The sequence below is a fragment of the Calidris pugnax genome, unplaced genomic scaffold, assembly GCF_001431845.1.
Source record: "Calidris pugnax isolate Ruff unplaced genomic scaffold, ASM143184v1 scaffold42, whole genome shotgun sequence".
Lineage (NCBI taxonomy): Eukaryota > Metazoa > Chordata > Aves > Charadriiformes > Scolopacidae > Calidris > Calidris pugnax.
The window spans coordinates 125825-146672 of record NW_015090920.1 but is presented as its reverse complement, the minus strand read 5'-3'; the positions used below and the strand labels follow the sequence as shown (position 1 = coordinate 146672).

The following is a 20848-nucleotide window of genomic DNA, read 5'->3' as shown; positions in this document are numbered from 1 at the left end:
TTGGTTTTCTGATTTAACGTGTAATATTTTATAACTTTCATTCTGGAAACAAGATGAATGAGTCTCTTAATATATAAAGGGAACCTGATCGCTTTGCTGCGCTTTTGGAACACTGTTAACCATCTTTATCTGTTTGCAAACCCCTATCCATTTTACATTAGGTCGACTTCAGCACCCTAACAATAGGCTTTCTTTGCTTACCTAGTGTTTGTGACACAGGTAAGAGGAAATGCCTGGTTCTGTGTAAAGGACTGCACGATTAAAAAAAGTACTAGTCTAGAGCTTAAGAAAATTCTGTGTAACTGCCCTGTAACTGTGTAACTGTAAATTGGAGTGAGACAGAAAAATAGGTAGAACTGTGTTCTGTTCCTTGAGAAAGTCTAATTTGTAGTGAGATGTGTTATTCACAGACATAGGAGATTTTTTTCCATTGCATTCTGCATGAAAAGCAGTTTACTCATACACTGAGACATTAAAAATAATAGACGAAAAAAAAATTCCTAAGTTGGCTAAATTGGAAAAATTCAGTAACACAGCGTTTCACCTTTGAAAATATACTTTTTGTCATTTAGTGAATTAAGTGTCACAAAGCTTTCCCTTGCAGTTCTCTATTTAATTGTAACAAAAACGATACCAGTAGTCCCAGCCTTTTTGGTTAAAAGCATATGCTGGCAAAGAGATACCTGTATTGCTTTTGTTCTTCTAGGTACAGGGAATTTTTAATGCCATCAAGCTATTGGGATAAAAATAATGTTATCTATGAAGGAGCTGGCAGAAATTCTTCCCTGCTGGGAAAACCCTGAGTTCTAAGTTAGATAATACAATGTAATGAAGAAGTAGCAGGTAAGAAAGCTGAAAGAGAACATTAATGACATGAATAATGCTGTAAAGATGTGCCATCTACCTGGAACACGTTACCATGTTTTTCCCATAAGTTACCTATGGAAAAAACCCTTATTTTTAGCATATCACTTAGCAAATTTCATTTGGGGGGAAAAAAGCTTTACTTTCTAGACTTTCTTAGCAGCCTACCAGTGTTTGTATTGAGCAGTTTTGTAGCTTAGTAGGGGACCATTGATAACAGCAGCTGAAAGGAAAGTTACTAGCTTAAATTAATTTCTCACAAAAAGGAGTATTTTTGCGTCTAAAGGTGTGCTTAAGGTTTGGTTGTCAATAGCTATATGTTTTATCTACAGACTGCAACCTTTTGTGCAAGAATAAACCACACTGGAAACGAATTTCTATAAAAGACTTTCTATGGAGATACATGGAATTGTGCCTACAAGGCAGCCTGGCCTGTTTGGGAGGAAGAATTTAACTTGGGAAAGCAGAAGAAAAAATGCTAACAGCTTGTTTTTCTTTTTCAGCAAAGGCTGGGCTTTCCCTCTGAAAATGTCCTTGACTTTTTGTTGATGTTGTTCCCTCCTCCTTCCAGACCAGTTTCAAGCTCTTGGTGGGTAAATGGGGTGATCTCAACCTTGGTTCTGAGCAGCCCCAAACTGGAATTTCTGTGCCTACCTTAACATGTAGCTGAGCACAACGTAGTGCTGCGGTGTATGCACAGTGCAACTTTGCACAAGTAGGATGACAGCAGATTAAAGTGGATGGATAAAATTGTCAGTCTGCAGAAATTACAGCATTAAAACTTGGCTCCCGAGCTGGTTCTTCCATTACTTGAATATGTGAATCAGTCTGGTTCCCAATGTTTTGCAAAATGTTTTTTCTTTCTGAGTCAGTTAAGTAAACCGGACAAACTGACCTACAGTAGATAGGTTGGTCTCATTACACATCCCTTTTTCATAGGTCTTTGGAGAGACAGACTGAATTTATGTGCAGGGAGCCTATTGCTGTTCCTTTATCTTACAATGTAGACAGCTGATGTAGCCTCACACTGCATTTCACAGCCAGAACCTGCTTTCTGTAGTTCTTAAACAAATTAAAACAGTTTGTGATTATAACATAATCTCATAATTGCAACCAGAAGCTTCTCAGGTTCAGTTTTGGCAGCTATATTGGTGTGTGTTGATGTTCAAATAGCAAAACAACAACTTGTGAGAGAATTTATCATGAAAACTTGGGAACTGTGCTATTTAAAAACAAAACAAAACACACCAAAACAAAGAAAAAGAGCTCCCTCCTCTCCCCCTCCCCCAAATCCCTATCCAGTAATACTTATAAAGCCAGATGTGATCCGGGTTAATTTTTAAATCTAATGAACATTTAGTTGACATCCTGTCCTTTGGGCTGAACCTTGTGTCATTTTGTGGCCAAATACAGGACTTTGTATCTGTGCTGTATTAATTATAGAGAGTCGCATATGGAGCATGTGGTCTCTCAGTCAAGGCTCTTGCATTTGCTCCCATTTCCACTCAGCTCCCTTAAGAGTGCCGATTCCTGTAGCTTTATGATTTGGCAGTAGTCATTTGTGTGCTGATATGGCAGTGGAGAGGGGGAGAAAACGTCATTTTTTTTCAGATATAGCAAAAGGAAGATTCAAATGTCATGTTCAAAAATACTCCCCCTCTTGAAAATGTCTGAGAGAAATGCCGCATAAAAGAAGGTATTGTGAAAAAAACACTTTGTGTCCCAGCCCTATCTTTTGCTTTTTTTTTAGGTGGATTTCCATATTAGCCATCCTTACATTTTTTTTTTCCTATGGTCCCTTGCTTTCTAGCTGTTAATTTAGTGGGCAAGGGGCGTCATGCATGGAGAGATGAAAAAGTATGCACCTTATGGACAGGGGAAATATGGGGAAAATGGCTTCTTTACTTCCCTGTTCCTTTGTCCATTGACCAAGTATTAAGTTAATGGTTTCCTTTTTAAAAAAATTGCTTCCTTGAAAATGGGCCATAGTCCTCCCTCTCAGCCTAATGACAGAAATGTACAGATGATTTTGATATAAACTGTTTACTTGGCTGTAGCAACTTTAAAGACTGTTTATGTGCAGTAATCTGTGAGCAAATAATGATGTGGTTTTGTTTATTCAATGTTGCTTTCTTTCCCCTAGAGAAGTCCCTGAACACAGAAGAGCTAGAGTGTGGGGGTTGAAAAAACAGTAATAGTCATGGGGTTAATATGATGCATTTAAAAGGTCTTTAAGTCATGCAGTTTTCTTAGAAAGTCCTTGAACTCTTCTTTCACCCCTTCCTCTTCTCTGTCCCTTTGGTGAGCAAGTGCAAGTAAGATGGGGTGCAGATGAGGTGCAGGCACTGACCAGATAAGATCTGGGATCCTGCTGATGCTCAGCAAAGTCTGGATGGAAAGTAGGAAACCAGTGGAGGATTGAAATGGTTTGTGTGAGTTCAGCCTGCCCAGGGTGTGCTGGAAGCTGAGGCAGTGGCATGAGGAGATGTGACAGGGCTCAGCAGGGTGTACGTGCGAGATGGTGTTACAGCTGCTGCTCCGAATCTCACGGGGCCCTCTGGATTTTTCTGTGTCTGTCTCATTTGGGGCCAAATTATGGTCTTCAGCATGTATGCTTAGCTGATGCATTCCCTCCACATCTTGAGAGGCTTAAACTGTGTATTACAAAGTAATAAACTGCTTTAGTGAATAGAGGAATTTAGACCAGTATCTGTTTTTCTAGTTTCCGTTGGCTTTAAGCTTTCAAGTCCAATTCAAGAAATAAACCTGTTAAAGAGCTGTGCTCGAGCAAAATGAATTCTTGACTTGGAGCTTTTACATCGAGGATGGTTTTTGCGTGTGTGTGTGTATAAGCAGGTGCTCACAATGGGTTCCTGATTCTCAGTTTGAAACTGAGGAATGAGTTCTATATGTGTGCATGTCAGAAAAAGAGATGTGGGAGAGGGGAGGGATATTAGCCTTACACCAGAGAAAGAATAAAGGAAATTGTGTGTATTGCTACAAGCATCATATTTCTAAGTGAAAAAATGTGGGGCTAAGTCATAATATGCTTAGCCAGGAAGGACTGGAAGAGTTGTTCTGAGGATGGATAAAAGGAAAGTTTCAGGTGGAATAGGAAAATACAGAAATAGTGTCTCTCTCTGTTCTTTCCTTCCTCCCACTTTTCAAGTGGCTTCCGGACATACTTATGCATAATAAGTTTGTTGTGCAAAATGTCTGCTCTTTTGTGGTTGCATGTTTGGTAAATACAAGGCAATTGAGTAAGACGAAAAAGACACAGAACATATTTGAAAGTGTATGATGAGATTTTTAGGGAGATTTAGTTATTCGAAGTTATTCCAAATCTCTGTGATCAGCTTGTGTTTTCTTGAAAATACATAGCTTTCTACAAATGACTTGGCTGGATGTTACTTGGGTTATTTAGGGTGTTAGCTGGTGTTGGACTTGTTATTCATTGTGTTTGTGGATGCTTCATTAATGAATCTGTAGGACAGTGAGAGACTACAGAGAGATGAAGCAATCCTGAGGAAGTGCATCTGTGTGAGGCCGCAGGGCGCTGTCTGGTTGGAAGCAGGTTGTTCCAGAGGCTTACCGTGGCTGGCAGTGGCTGTAGCTCTAGACAGAGTCAGGGGGTGAGGGAAAACACAGCAGCCTACATGGAAGAATTCTTAAATCTTCCTCAGAAGTTTGAGGCAATGGTTACAGTAAGGCTTGGTCCCTCAGAGAGCAAAGCGCATACCTCTTGCATCGTGCTCGGGGTGATGTCTGAGTGTCATTGGGAACCTGTGTGGGAGGGCAGGGGATGAGGAACCCAGGGAGAGGTGGTGCTGATTCCTTCTCCTTCCAAACTGTCTGTCACCGGTGTGGCACTGGGGACGGGGATGTGCAGAGGCTGTTGGTCCTTACCAGGAAAATACTCATAAGGGCAGAGGCTTTGATGGGTTTTGTCAGAGAAGGTGCTGTGTCCCTGAAAGATGTCCCGAGTCACTGCAGAGTGGACAAAAATACTGCGTATGCCTGGTGAAACTCCTTCTGCATATTCCTGCAGTACCTTGGTGATGTTTTCCAGCCATGGTCACATGCTTGGTATGCAATCACTGCCATTACTGTCTGTGACTTCCTTCAAGGGTGGTAGAGTACTCCCTGGGCTGCTTCACAGGGGTCTGCCTGCGAAGGCAGAAGCCTGGTGAGGCTCTTTCACTTGACTTAGGTTAGTTGCTCAATTGTTTAACTAAGTGATTTTAATGGAAATATAAAACTGGATAGAAAAGCAAAGCCTAATGGAATAATCTCTTAATTGCAGTGCTATAAATGACTACTCAGCACACGATTACTGTACTTGCAGAGGGGGACACTGGGGAGGAAAGAATATTGAATGAAAGACTCTAAACACTTCAGCTGCTAAGAATGGTGATTTATTGCCAATCTGAGCATAAGACTAAGCAGGGCAAATAAACTGACAATAGTAAGTGCTTTTGGAGGTAGAAATTGCCTCATTCAGGGTATTTACTGTGTGGGACACGTAAATTCCACTAGGATAAAATGCACAAAGAGCAATTAATTAATAGTAGCAAGATACTCATGCGTGCACTGTCCTTAGGCAATCCAAAAAAACTATTAATCAGCACATTGCCCAATTATTGGCAGATAACTCCTGGCATGTAGTAGTTTGCCATTTCAGCTAGAAAATGCATTGTCCCTCTGCCTCCCTGTGAAAATCATGGCTTTTGCTGTGTTATGTGGTCCACAAAAAATACCTCTGTTTTTAAGCAGTAGAGGAGATGGGCTCAAAGGCATATTGACATTATCATTTTTTTGATATTGCTGCAAGTCTTTCAAGTCACCATCGGTCCTTACAGAAGCTCTGTCTGTCGGGTATTTCACCTGGGTTAGGTAGTGGCAGGTGAAAAAAAGATTAGCTGGCAGTTGGTTTGGTGTACAGGTGTGTGCTCTCCAGAACAGAGCACGATTATCAGGGAATGATAATTAGGAAAGTTATAGTTATTTTTTTTTAGTTTTTTTTTTAAATTTGAAAATAGAAAAATTTTGAATAAATGTGTTTAATTCTGACACATTTGAAGGGGAAAAAGTATTTATAGCTTTTAAAAATTATTCTCTTAAAGGAGAAGCTTTTTGTAGTTGCTAGAAGTAATAGCTTCTGTAAAATGAACTGCATGTAAATGTTTTTTAAAAGCTTATCTTTCCTTTTCCCTGCTACTTCAGAGTTTATTTTGGAGTGGCATAGGCTTTGCAACGTGCATTAGGCATGCATCGGTACCTGCCTAATGCACCCTGCCATGGGTTATTGCTCTTGCACAGTCTGAACGCTTGCCAAGTCCTTTTGAACGACAATGAGATGCTTTGTTACATAGACATCAGGCTAATGATTTGAATGCAATATGAAACTCCAGCACAGAGAGGTACTCAGATATGGAGCATATGTGCCTTGTAATAAAATCGATCAGCAGTTACAAGCCGTAGGAAAATTAGCAGGTGCTTATCTGTGTAGATGGGAAAATCAGGAAATACTTCTTGAATAATTATAGTCTGGCAGAGACTGCAGGAAAGATTTTAAAATAGGCTTTTTAACATATGAACAGATCTTTTCTGCAAACATTGCTAATCTCTTCTGTTCCTATTTAGTCCTTGCATTGCAGATAAGACTTGTCCAACCTGTTACTTGGTACACGCTGTTATGTAAGTAGAAAACTCCAAAAAAAAAAAAAAAGGAAACCTTTTCATTCATGCATGAGTTGTTTGCTCCTAATTCCTGTGAAAGTATGAAAGAATTTTGGTTTTTGATATTCTTTACTTTTTTCTTAATCTCAAATGAGTTATAGTACTGTCATGTTACTGTTTATTGCACACTAGGTCTGATTTAGCCAATTGTTTGGGAAGGATTTTACATAGAGAGTGTGACACGTGTGTGGGGAGTGTGCAAGGGCTCTCTGTGGAGAGATGGTGCAGAAATGGAGCTGTGTGTGAAATGAGGGTGTGATGCACCGTGTGGCAGTAGATGTGTGATGTGGTACCCGTGGGCTGTGTGGCAGGGCAGCTGGTGGACTTGTGAGCTGCTCGGCAGAGCATGGACAAGGTCAGCTGGTAGCAGGTTCCTATGGAAAACCAGTGATGTACTTGGCTGGGTGCACAGGGATGTTAGTGTGTGAGGAGGAGTGCTATGTGAGGATAGATCTGCACGTGAAGCAGCTGCTCACTAAACACTTCAGTTTCTTTTTTACTAACTATATGTCTTGTTAAAATTCTTCCTTGGTGTGGTGGAGAAATGTGTTGTTTTTTTTAATAGCATTTAGGAAGCCAGTTCTGTAAAATCCATAAATAAAAAGTACGTCCGCTTGAATAATTTTAATGTAGTCTTAAAGTAGAAAATTTATTGCATTTGACTTCTTGCACCTGCAGTAAGCATCTTCTGAAGTGCAGAATCCTAGAGGATCCAGCTGGGCTTAACAAAACTGGAGTTTTGGCACTCTTCCAGCAATTTTTACTTCAGTCACACGATTTTCCTGAGCTGGGGTTTGTAAGCTAACACTCAGGTTAGATTTATTTACGTGTCTCAGGCTGACTTAAATACCGGGGAGAATTGCAGGATTGTTTTTGTGGTGAGCGGCCTATAGATAATGAAGAGGGCAATGGCTGAGGCGGCAGGACAGCCCGCTGGTTGGAGCGGTGGGAGCTGTGCTGGTGGAGAGCAGAAGGCCTCAAGCTGGGTCACCAACATGCGTGCTTATCTTAAAGTTTCTTACTGCCATCGTGAACACCCAGCACTGCCTTGTCCAGACAAATTGGTGCTGTGCTGCTCTGACGTGGCCACGTTTGAGCTCATTTATACATTCATAGCTCATGGCAGTTGTGAAGTGCTTTACCTCTGCTTTCATAAAGGGGAAAAATCCACTACCTTGCAGCAGGCTGGGGTGCCGCCGGGGAAGTTGAAACAACTGGTATAAAAGCTGGACGGTGGCTACACGGGGATTTATCTTAACTGCAGCAAGTTTTTAACAAAATCAGGCTCTAGGCAGGACGCTTAAATAGAAGAATTGTTGCTTTTTCAGAAGACTCTGTACTATGACAACAGTTCTTCTGCAACACTGCGTTACTACAGTACGTCTGTGGTTACTTAAACATGCGCTTTCCCTAGTGAGATTTGGTCCTAGGTCACTGCCTTTTAAAGTCACTTTGTGTTGTCATGTTTAGACTGGGTGGAGCAATATCAGCCCTATTAGCCCTGGAAAGGGGTTGCACCTTGTGTGAAAGTATTTTTCAACCCTCTCCATTTCTTTTCCTCCTTATCTGAGGAAATCAAAATGATCATACATCATTAGAGGTAATTTCTCCCTTGCCCATGACACTTCTTTTGGAGAGTTTCTCGAGGTATGGCATTCTTCTGGGAGAAGAAACCCTGGAGAAAATTCTGTGACTTACTCCCTCTCTCTTTCCTCTCTTGTTTCCTTATTATTTCCTCACATCATTTTTTGCATTAATTCTATAGATGTGTTTGTGACACTTTGAGGGCTTTGTGTACTTTTTTTTTTAATGTGCAATATTTGGTAGAAGTCTGGGCTTTGAGCTGGAAATGTGTCACAGTTCTTATGTGGGGAGCTCTGCTGGCTTTAGGAAGGCAGATAAAAATATGTTCATGGGTATAAGTGCTAGTGAGGTTGCTATCCTGGCGTGTGTGGCACTTGGTAGGTAAAAAGACCAAAAAAAAATAGCTATTTTTTGTGGTAAAAGTGACTCAGGTTTTTAGGGATATCTTTGCATAGCTGTTGATAATTTGTTGTTCATAACTGGGTAAAGCTTGCTACTGGGGTGTAGCTTTATATGAGATGTCATTATATGTGTATATGGAGTGCTTAATCAGAAATGACCCTCTACAGACACCATTTTAAATGCAAAATTGACTGCATCTTCTGTATAAAAATCTCATTTTTCATAGTGCTCTATTGGAAAAAAATTAAACAGTATTCTTGTGGTGTTTGTTGTACTATGCTCTATCAAAAGAAATTATTTTTTTTTTAAAAAAAGGCAGTGTCAACTCAAGAAACATGCTTTTCAGGATAGGAAAAGGGAAAGAAGAATGGAAGGATATAAACCCATCCACCAAGTATATGCTCCTCTGTAAACTAAACGAACCTATTTAGTGATGTCTTTTACCTGCTTGTCCACTTAATGTTAGCATCTGCTGATTTCTGGCTGTTTCTTAGGCAATCCAGAGAAATTTCTAAGCAACAACAAAGAGTGGTGAGTTACTACAGTAAGTCTGTGCATAGCAATTTCCAATATGTTTACAGCCATCAGGTATGTCGGTGAAAAGTTCTCTTCTGCTCACATGAGAAGTGTTCTGTGGCCTTTGATCAACAACGTTTCCTAATTGGTTCAAGCTAAGCTACCCTTAGCTTGATTCAACCAGGCAGCTCACGTCTTTTGGTCATTTGGTGGGCCTGTTGGGGCTTAGAAGGAAGAGAAAATGTTGGTGATGCTTTCTCTGTTGTGTAGAGGCACTTGGGATGATGGTGTTAATGCAGATGCTCCAGGCTGTGTTATCGGCATGGCTGTTCTCATGGGAAAGAAAGCAAACATGGGAGGTCGACTCAGAGGAACCATCAGGAAGATAACATCCAAGGCTTGTCAGAGCGGGGCCTGAGCTAATGCAAGGTGACACCAAGACAAATCCAGAAGAAAGAAGAATGATGGATGAAAACTCAGATGTGATCCTGCAGTCACTGGGGCGATGGATGGTGCTTGATGAAGGCTATGCTGTCCATCTGCTAAGAAGTCCATTCTGAGTAGCTTACAAGCTTGCATGCTGAAGCAGGTTTTGGGAGGGGAGCAGGAAGTGCTTAGAAATGATGTGAGTGTGGGACCACTTGAAAGAAGAGAAGCAGAATGGAGTGGGATAAGAATGTGAATTGGCTCCATGACTGCTGTGGGGGCAGCAGGAGGAGGAACAGAATGGCTCGCCTTTGAAATTTGTTTTTCCTGTGCTTTGACAGTACATGTTTTCTCCCTGAGCTAAACTTCCAAGTAGACCCAAAGTTTACATTCTGGTAGAAAGGTTACACCCCATATGTTTATTGATAGTGCCAAGCCTTGTATTTACTTCCAACAGCCTTTGATCTAGGAAGGCATGATGTAAGTACCTTTGAAGGGTAAATGGCTTTTCTGTTAGTGCGATCGTTTCCGCGGGCCTTTTTGCAGACAAGTGATGGTGGGTGACTCAGAATCTCCTCCCTGTTAGGACAGGGTCTGCTCAGCAGGGAATGCTCCAAACAGAGCCATTCTCAAAGTCAGGATGTAACACGCTCTGGGTGTGCGTTTCTCAAGGTACTGGCTGAGCGTAACCAGATTGGTCTGGGGTCTGAGAGCAGGCTGGGGGAGTGCCTCTGGAGGTGTGTGTGAAAATGTTTGCTCGGCTGTGCAACACAGGAGTGTAACTGCAGTGACAGACTGAACTCTCCTGTTTTGATACAAAGAGTGCAGTTTAGAACTCTTCACTGTCGCCTCTGCAAAGTGACCCCAGTCATTTGGGCAGTCTCTCTGCTTCCTGACCGAATCAAGAAGGTCCTTGCTGATGAAGTGAGAAGAAACATGAATGGACTCCTCTTGCTTGCAAAAGCTGCTCACGTGTAAGCTGAGTCTTGTCACAGTTGGGTCACCACAACCAAGGCTGCTTGACGTGCAGCTGTGAGGGGGTTCTTGGACCCTGATCTGAGATCTTGGATCTGAGTTCTGCACTCAGGTCCCATCCTAGGCTGCACATCTAGAGCTGCTCCATCAGTGCTGCTGCCAAGACACCAGCAGCTTTGTCTGAACCGTCCTGTGCATATGTAATGGCTGAAATAGCATTTGAGTTGCACATCTTTACTCACTTACCCAAAAAGACATACGTACCTTCAGGACTGAAAGGCTGTCGGACCACTCGCTTGGCTTGGGAAAATCCGGAGATGCGTGCCTGATGAATTAGGCTGCTGTGTACAGAACACCTTGTCTCTACGAGGGGGTCAGGATTTTTCATTGCACGTAACTGGTGATTTAAATTTTTTGCATTTCCTCCTTTGCCTGCCACATCCAGATCAAACAAAGCCTTAAATTCATCATTGTTCCAATGCCTTGTCTGCTCTCCTTGTAATTATGCTTCACACATCCACACCTTCTTAGAAGCCATCTTTGTGTATTTGCGTTTAGATGGAGAATGACAACTTTCGTGTTCCCTGTGTAACTTATAATTAGCACCTTTTCTGACAGCATTCCATTAACATCAGCGAGCGTGGGGTGAGGTTGAAAGCCTGGATTTCTTTAGAGACTTCATTTCTGTGGCATCCCAAGTGGAGAGACTGCTTCTTGGTTTGTTCAGGTGCAACATAGTTAAGTGCTGTTATTGAAGATAAGTAAATGAAGACTGTATAAACTGAAGTAACTGTCACACTTTTCCCAATTTTCTATGTTGCTGCTGTATGTGGCTGTTAAGCGAGGCTCTCCCTCAGCATGAGCTCCTGCTTTTTGTTGGGAGCATCCTTCTCCTAACAGTCTCTATGTGCTGTGTGCTGGCCTCTGGGGGCATTACCACTTCAGGAGGGGGTGGGTTGGTTGGTTGTCTTACGTATTCATTGGGAGGCTTTCTTGTCTCCCGCAACCAGAAGCTTTCTGCTGACAGGGTAGATGGTGTGTCTGTGGAGACGGAGGGACGGTTGGCTCCGGTATGACAGCTCCAGTTGCCGTGGAGGTGGGGAGGCAGAGGAAGCTCGGGGCACCCCCGTTGGAAAGATTTTCAGCTGGAGAGTGCCACAGCTTTTCTGAAAGTGTCCAAGGCCTGTCTAATGTGATATTGTTTAAATGGCTTTCATTTACAACTAAATAAAAGTTAGATTTTAAACATTTCAGTGTGTGAGGGGAGAATGCGAGTAATAAACCTTTCATTTGTTTGCCTTTTTTGAGCAGACAGAGAAGAGGTGGTTAACATTTGTTTATTTCACAAATCTTATTTTTCTTCTTTTGAGCCTTCAATGGTTTGTAGGCCATAAGCTGAGAAACACTGCTCTGAGACCTGGAGTGTGTTTTAAAGTGCATAGCTATTTGAGGATTTGGGGGGTTTAGGATCAGTTCTGTGAAGGGTTTGAAGAGTGAGAGTTCCAATTCCTGCCAAAGTCACTGGGCGCTGCGGGGGCTCATCTCTTCTCAGGAAATGTTCAGGCTTACTCCTGGGAACTGCTTGATGAAGAAAGGCCTATTGATGCTGAAAGGAAGCAAAAACCTTTTAGTGGCTGAGTAATGAATATATTTTTAAACTTGGCAACAGTGATAGGAAACGAATAAGTAAGAATTTGAACCCAAAGATTGCCGTGAGGCAGAGTGAGAAGATGCTTAATGTTACATAGGTAGAACTGATTTTTTTTTTTTTCCTGGCAACAGGCAACTTAGCTTCTACTTAAGCAATCTGGAAGTTTTCCTGCTGCTTGTTATAACATCCAAGCCATTCTCCACTTCAGTCTTTTGGTGTAACCCAGAGAGCTGTGTATTTAAAATGTAAGAAGAGATGTATTCTGCTTCATTTTTCCATATGGTTTGAAGGAAAGCTTGCAGTACTGGGTATCCTTGCAACATTATTTTTGCTGAAAAATATTTGCCAGGAGGTTTCTTACAATCATTGTGGAAGTACGGATGGGCTGTGAGGTCTTGATCTCTTGCTCAGCTGTCTAATGCTGCCACTGTACAGTCAGTGAACAGGGCTGGATAGACTTGATGAATTGAAGGAAGCAAAAACTTGAAAAACAAATTCCAACTTGTATTTCTCCAATGTGAAAATAAGTGTTTTTGGAAAGCGTGTACCAAAGCTGGTGAATGGTGATGCAGAAAATACTTGACTAATGGTACCATCTGTTGCGCTTCTGCCATGTGTTTTCTTACTTGTTTCTGTTCCAACTGTGTATGTTTTGTGAAATAGTGTTTGATCTGAAACAGAACGTTAAGATATCCAGCCAGTCACAACCTGACAACGTTTCCTTAAAGGAAAGGAAGTAAAGGGTAGGACGAGGCATTTTTGAAACTGTTTGGTATTAAGTTTAATGTTATCCTTTAATCTGCTTTTGTTGCAGACGCTGTCAGGCAAGCTGCTCCGGTGGTACAGTGTGAGTGCTGAGCACATCTATCTTCTGAGTTGCTCAGTAACTTCCTGAGCCATGTGTTTATCCATATTTCTTTTCAAGATGATGGGGTGATGAATGAAACAGCATATTTATTCTTTGTAGCTGTGATCCTGGCTGTAGAAATTGGTGGTGATTCTTCCACGGAGACTTCTAGACCAGCAGTGCTGGGATGCTACAGCAAGGCTGTTACAGTGCATCTATGTGATTTCTGTTTAATCTTCTTTGGGGGCTATACGTCTTGCCTTGAAATTAAACAAGAATATGTTTCTCAATCTTGAGAAATGTTAATTGACAGCTTCACATGATAAAAACTCCATTTTAATGACAAAACAGCTTCAATAAATTTATTATTTCCTGCAGTTGTCCTAAAAGAAATGTTCTCTCTTACTGTTGTGGAGGAAGAGGTTACAGAATCATAGAATGATATGGGGTTGGAAGGGACGTCTGGAGATCATCTAGTCCAACCCCCTGCCAAAACAGGTTGCACAGGAACATGTCCAGGCGGGTTGGAATGTCTCCAGAGAAGGAGACTCCACCACCTCCCTGGGCAGCCTCTGCCAGGGCTCTGCCACCCTCACAGGAAAGAAGTTCCTTCTCATGTTTAGGTGGAACTTCTTACATTCATGTTTGTGCCCATTTCCTCTTGTCCTGTCACTGGGCACCACTGAAAAAAGACTGGCCCCATCTTCTTGACACCCTCCCTTGAAGTATTTCTAAGCATTGATCAGATCCCCCCCTCAGTCTTCTCTTCTGCAGACTAAAAAGCCCCAAATCCTTCAGCCTCTCCTCCTAAGAGAGATGTTCCAGGCCCCTTGTCATCTTTGTAGCCTCTGCTGTCCCCTCTCCAGCAGTTCCCTGTCCTTCTGGAACTGGGGAGCCCAGAACTGGACCCAGTGCTCCAGATGGGGCCTCCCCAGGGCAGAGCAGAGGGGCAGGATGACCTCCCTCCACCTGCTGGTCACACTCTTCCTGATGCCCCCCAGGATGCCCTTGGCCTTCTTGGCCACCAGGGCCCATTGCTGGCTCATGGCCATCCTGTTGTCCCCCAGGACTCCCAGGTCTTTCTCCTCAGAGCTGCTCTCCAGCAGGTCACCCCCAACCTGTCCTGGTGCAGGGGGTTCTTCCTCCCCAGGTGCAGCACCCTACACTTGCCCTTGTTGAAGTTCATCAGGTTCCTCTCTGCCCAGCTCTCCAGCCTGTCCAGGTCTTGCTGGATGGTGGCACAGCCTTCTGGTGTGTCAGCCACCCCTCCATGTTTTGTATCATCAGCAAACTTGCTGAGGGTACATTCCACCCCCTCATTCAGGTCACTGATGAAAATATTGAAGAGGACTGGACCTAGTACTGACCCCTGGGAGATTGCACTTGTCACAGACCTCCAACTAGATTCTGTGCCACTGATCACGACCCTCTGAGCTCTGTCTTTCAGCCAGTTTTCAGTCCACCTCACTGTCCATTCATCTAACCCCCACTTCCTAAGCTTACCTATGAGGATGCTGTGGGAGGTTGTGTCAAAAGTCTTGCTGAAGTCAGGGTTGACAACATTCACCACCCTCCCCTCATCTATCCATCCAGTCATGCCATTGTAGAAGGCTATCAGGTTAGTCAGATGTGATTTCCCCTTGGTGAATCCATGTTGACTACTTCTGATAGCTTTCTTTTCTTCCATATGCTTTGAGATGACGCCTAGAATGAGCCATTCCATCATCTTCCAAAGATGGATGTGAGGCTGACTGGTCTGTAGTTTCATGGGTCCTTCTCCTTGCCCTTTTTGAAGACTGGGATGACATTTGCTTTCCCCTAGTCCTCAGACACCTTGCTGGTTCTCCAGGACCTTTCAAAGATGTTGGAGATTGGCCCAGCAACGACTTCTGCCAGGTCTCTCAGCACTCGTGGGTGCGTCCCATCAGGTCCCAATGCAGAGTCCTGATGGTTTGCAGGTTCTGCATGTTCAGAAGGAAGCGAACAGTGTTTGTGTGTTTGCTTTTTACCCTTTTTCCACCCCCTTCTATTCTGCTGGAATAATTCCTGTTGGGAGCCAGCAACAGATCTTACTACAGTTAAAACTAAAGCAGGTTTTTATTGTTGTTCAGAGAACACACAGGATGGGAGGAGAGGCAGTTGTTCTTCCTGCACTAGTCTATTTTTTGTAAATGTTGTCATGGGCTGGATTGTCACAGATCAGCATTTAAAGCTCCATAGTAAGGATTGTCATGTCACTGAGAACGGCTTCAGAGCACGTTGGTATTTTCACAGTTCCTATTACAGACGCAAGCCTGGATGATGTCATGGGTCAGGGTGTTGGATGCTTTGCAGAACTTTCTGAACCAGATCTTTTACTACTGGAGCCAGCAGTCTACCCTCTGCAGCCTGGGCTGCTTTGAGCCTAGGAGAATTTTACTGTTTCAGTGTGTAGCAAAGCATGATCTGTTGGGTTTTGGGGGGGGAAGCAGGGGGAATTTGTGCGTGTGTTTACTTCTTGTGGAGCATATTTAAGACGATTGAGACTGAACTAATGTTTCAGGGCAGACATTCAATCTTACCTGCCCGTTAGAACATACAGTGCACTTGCGTTTTCCTGGTGACACATCAAGTGTAGCCCAGCTGCAGAGTGCAGCACTATTTTTAACTCTCAAATTTTGAACTGTTTTGCCCATAATAAAGACAGAGGGGGTGGGACTGTGGAGCCCCCCAGCTCCCAGACTCCTATGTGCTTTGCATCTTGATGCTAAGCCTGAAGGTCCAGTTTCCCAAAGCATTTTCGCAAATCAGTAAGGAAGAGCTTGGGGATGGTTTTGGTTTTGAAGTTTTTTGAGTTTCCATTCTAGGAAAATCCAAGTATCAAAGCCACTAGTCTGGAGAGGTTCCTGAAGAACAGGAGCTGGGGCTCACCCTGCAGCTTTGGCAATAGCGAGGCTGGGGCTCCATCCCAGCACACGCCAGGGACAGCCCGCTGGAGCCTGGCAGGCGGCTTTGCTGCATGGGTTTCCTCTGATGGCACCTGCCAGGCTGGGAAGACCTCCTCTCCTCTTGGCATGGCTCCACACAGGGCCTGGACTCACTGTGGTTCTCCACTGCTTTCTGCCTGGCTTCCTAACACCAACTTGGGGGAAACTGTGTAGTGTTACGAGTTACATCGTTGCCCAGGTTTTCAAAAGCTTTAAAGACCATATTGACAAATATCCTGAATGGTCAGGTTAATGGGTACACCAAGAAACCTTTTGTCCAGGAAACAGTGTCTCCACAGATGCTGGGACTGGAGTGACTACAGGTTTATATTAAAGAAGTGGACACTTCAGTAAAACCTTCAGTTAAACCTGCAGGAGCTGGCATTATGACAAAAAGGAGGTGTCCCTCCTCTCTTTCTCTTCACACACTCTTTAAAAAGAATTTATTGCTGGTAAGAGAGCTCGGGATCAAGGAAGGTTCAGGGAAAGAAAAGGCCTTTAGAGGTATTGCAGCTGCTGTTTTTGCAGTGAGTGGTGTGTAAGATGTTTCAGTGTTGGAATTCATGTAGGAAAGATAGTTCCTTCTCATTGTGAATATTATTGTTAACAAAAGACACAGGTTATAGTTGTTTAGGGTTTCCTTTTTATTTGAATGTAATCAGAATCTCTGAACAAAACAGTTTGATTACTCTGAATTTGGATGCTTGCCAGCCCAGAAATAGAAGGATATCTGTAATTCCACATGGAGGTAGAACAGGGTTTTAGTAGAAAACAATTTGCAGGGTCATAATATGCAGCTTGGGGTGAGTGGGTTTTTTTGTTGGTTTTTGTGTGTGTTTGGTTTTTTTTTAATTTTTTTTTTTTTTTTATTGCTCCTGGTACTTTTTAAACTATTTGCAAGTTTATGGGCTTCTCTTGCTCTAAGTTCCAATCTAGTGAGACTTTTACAACACGGCAGAATGAAAAAGCAAGAGCCCTGATTGGGCAGTGCTGACAGCAGATTTTATCCTGGGAGCACAAATGAAAATAGCCCAGTTTTCCCCAGTTCTTCCAACATGTCAGACTTATGTTCTGCTTGCCTCCTTTCTAGTGAATATTTGTTTGTGCCTGTATGTGCACATACATGTTCTCTTTTGTCTTTAAATATTAAGACTTTATGTTATTGTAAAGAGGACGAAAATTATATGAGTAGTAATATTATGCTAATGCAGTAATATTATGCTAATGCTTTGGTTTATGATTAGCACTTATGAACTCAAATAAACTTTTAATATTTCAGGGTTGTTTGTTTTGGGGTGAGGAGTTTTTTTTTGCTTTGTTTTCTTTTTTTTTTTTTTTTGTGAGGTGCAGAAACTGAACCTTGTGAGCTGCTGTGTAATGTCCAAATGATGACTTTCCTTCGTTTTGCTGGAGGTTTGCTCCTGTGTGTCCCAGGTCAGGCCTGTTTTCCGTGACTGAAGAATGCGCTCTCCTTGCCCATTGGAACCAATAAGAAATCTTCTGCTGATTTCAGTGGGCTTTGGCTCCCCTCCCTGCTCTACAGGTTGAAACAGCCCAACAACACACAAAACCTCTTGCTCAGAATTTCCACTTGTTTATTTGGCAGCAGGGTCTCGCTGCGGAGCGATTCAACCTCCCAGTGCTCGTTCAGCCAGGGAGACACGCATTGTTCCGCTGATATTTGTGCATCACCAGTGCATGCTTTTCAGTCTTGCTTTACTGCTGATATTAATGTGCTGTTCTGTATCTTCCTGCAAGAATAGTAATCTGAATAGTTTACAGATCCTGCCCTTTTTACCCAGCAACTGTAGAAAAAAAGCCTGTTAATACCAAGTCATCTTCTGTATAGGTTTGTCGCAGGTGAACATGTGGATCCCCACTAACTCCCCATGTCAGCCATCACACCACATCTGTGGTGTGTGGAAATGGTACCCAGCTTGTTAACTGGATCCATCTTAAGTATCCTTTTGTTTTGTTTTGGGGGTGGGTGGGTGGGTGGTTTTTTTGTTGTTTAAGAAAGTTATGTACACTATTCCTTGGTAATAAATCCTATGTGAAGAAGCTGATTTGGGACCACATTTTAGATTACTGATGAAAGCTAGACAAGCAGGACTAGTGGAGTCATTACAAGATAGCGATAGTCATTGCAAGCCTGGCTCTAGTAGCGTAAGGAGGCTGTTGCTCAAAGTTCTCAGTGTTTTATAGGAACGGCCACTACTACGGTAGTGCACCTCGAAAGGTCTCAGGTATTCAAATACTATTGCATATGCCTTACTGAATAATAATGCATATTACAAAGGGATGTGGTATGCTCTAGTAGCGACGTTTTGAAAAGTAACTGAGGTTATTAAGGAGGTTGGGAACAAGTCTGTTAGAAGAGAAGTTACTCTTTTGAAAAGTCTTGGCAGTGTTCCCCAAGGCACTTGTGTTCTTGTGGCTTTTGTGTCTTTCTCTGCTCCCCTGAAAGAGGCAAATAGTCTCTTACCTGGGAAGATACAATGAGAGTGGCTCATTTTAAAACAACCTGTATTAAAAAGAAATGCATTGGCTGTGGCATTTGTCCTTTACGTGTTGTTTAGAAGAGCATTTTAAACCTCTTTCATTTCTGACCACCTTGGGCTTCAGCAGAGAGCTCCGCCAGCTCAGCGGCTTGTCTCTGGGAGCCCTGGATCCAAAGTGTGCCGCGACCATCTGCGGATTGCAAGTAGCAAAATCTATTTTGGGGAAAGTTGGCGCAATATCTCTGTGTGCTGTGTACTCCAGCCAAAGCCATGAGTAATTTAATAAGCACCAGGGAGAAAACAAACAAAACCAAGTATGTATGTTTGATGTTGCAGTTGTATTGAAAAGTACTGTGTAGGTCTGAGTGCTTGGCATTCGTGGTGTAGATCGAGACAGGAATAGTAACAGGGCAGGCTGAGATGTCAGCAGTGTTGTGCAGACCAAAATGGGTGAGTGTTTCAAAAGACATGAAGCAGCAGAAGGAGCTTTGCTCTCTTTAGCATGGTTGTCACACTTGTAAAAAGTAGATCCCGTTTATGACTTTTAATTTCCTATATGTCCCTCTGTCTATTGAATGATGAAAATTATGGCTGAAGAACTGATGGAAAAACATGACTGGGAAAACAGCTGATGCTAAATGAGGGGAAGTTAAAACTAACTTAAGATTGTCCTTTTGTACCTTCAGTATCGCACTGAATACTATCCTGAGGCTCAAAAACATACTTGGTGGTAGCCTCAAAAGGGAAAAAGTCAAGGTGGGTGGGGGAGAGCTGAGCACCTGGTTGCAGTAACAGTCTGGATTAGTCCAAACACATCCGAAGAGCTCCTTGCAGGAGAGTTGTATAATTGTTAAGGGAAGATACTGACTGTCAAGAAGCGAGTACTGCCACCAAGGGTGGCAGTTTTGTTCCTTTGCCCTCCCTTCTGTGTTGGCTTGAGTGCTTGTGCAGCCATGGGGAAAATGTGCTGGGGACCCATGGGGGAGGAGGAGCTGATTGATCTCGGATAAGTTGCACCCGGCAAAACAGAAAAGTTTCTTCTACCGTCGGTGTTGGTGTTCCTGACACTGGGCCATGCTGTCTCACATTGAAGAAGAGGTTTCAGAGGTCTCTCTCATGCTAAAAGCCAGTGTCTTGGCTGTTAAACCATCTTTTATAGTTTTTTCACATTTGCTGTTAAGAGAATTTTTTTGAGGTACATAGAAAGGATATTTACAGAATCATTTTTTACTTCCTAGAATGTTTGGAAAATGGTGTTTCATTGAGCAAAAATTTTCCAGCTAACTTGAACAACAGATAATGTTTAAAAAATGCTGTCAACATGAAACGCATTGTACGCATACCATTTCAAGTAGTAGATGTGGCCAAAATTGCTTCTAGTTTGCTTTATATTCCTCCTAATTTTTTGTCTTCTGCAGCTGGCATCTCCCATACCTAGCTGCACAAAGCTTTCCTGGCACACACAGGGCAGCTGACCAACTGACTGATTGGAGATGGGAAATTGCTCACGTGCGAAATGGCATCAGATGTACAGAAGAAATGCTTCTATTTTATATTGTTTGTAACAGAAGGATTGTGTCTATTTACTGAATCAGTGATCTGTGGTTCCTTTTTTTTTTTATTAAATGTTAAAAATTGTTTAGTTCATTTGCAGAAGTGGGCTACATAGAGCCTACTGGAAACTTCTGTTTCGCTATGTTTGGAAAAAGTTCAGCACTAATAAAGTTGGAAGCTATTTTAAATGTGCACATTCCAGCCCCTGAATATGTTTTTTCTGTCTTAGTGACACAAGTACCTCCTTGCTGCAGTCCCATACATGGAAATTTGCCGTCAGTCAGCATCCTTTTCCAGAGCTCACACTGAGTCAGGAAACCGCCTCTGCAGTAGTCAGACCTCCAGCAAAGCAAGCCCTCTGCCTCTCCTTTAGGGATGATTAAACTTCCAGTAGATGATTATTGGTGTGGTATTTGAGAAGATGTCACTGGTGGGGAGGACAAGGCTCTTCCCTTCCAAGCTGTGACACTTAAGAAGTTGGGTACTAAGAAGAACATAGGAGTTGTATGTGACAGTAGAGTAGAAAGAGGAGAGGGGAGAAAAATCTGCATCTATATACTGTACCTGCATGATTTTTCTTCCCGAGTGTCCATAAGCATTAGAGAAATGGATTCTCTTATTTTGCAGTAGTATTTCACAGAGGAGATGTAGTTTAAAGGGTCTGTTTTTTCATGAAGTCATCCTGCTGTGCACGAGACGCAACTTTATTGCTGTTTTGTTGTGGGGCTGGTGGAATTGAGTGCATGCGTAAGTGGTTGAGGAGGAACAGGGTGTTTCAACCTGGTGTTCCAAACTTCTGAGACCTTCTCTTTAAAAGACGTGG

The 20848-nt window shown here is 42.7% G+C and overlaps 1 protein-coding gene across 3 annotated transcripts in view; it reads left to right on the top strand.

Annotated features, from left to right (window-relative positions):
- The window catches only part of AFF1 (AF4/FMR2 family member 1), an 88314-nt gene that overhangs the window by 7911 nt on the left and 59555 nt on the right, over positions 1–20848 (top strand). The gene's annotated exons all lie outside the window — the stretch shown is intronic.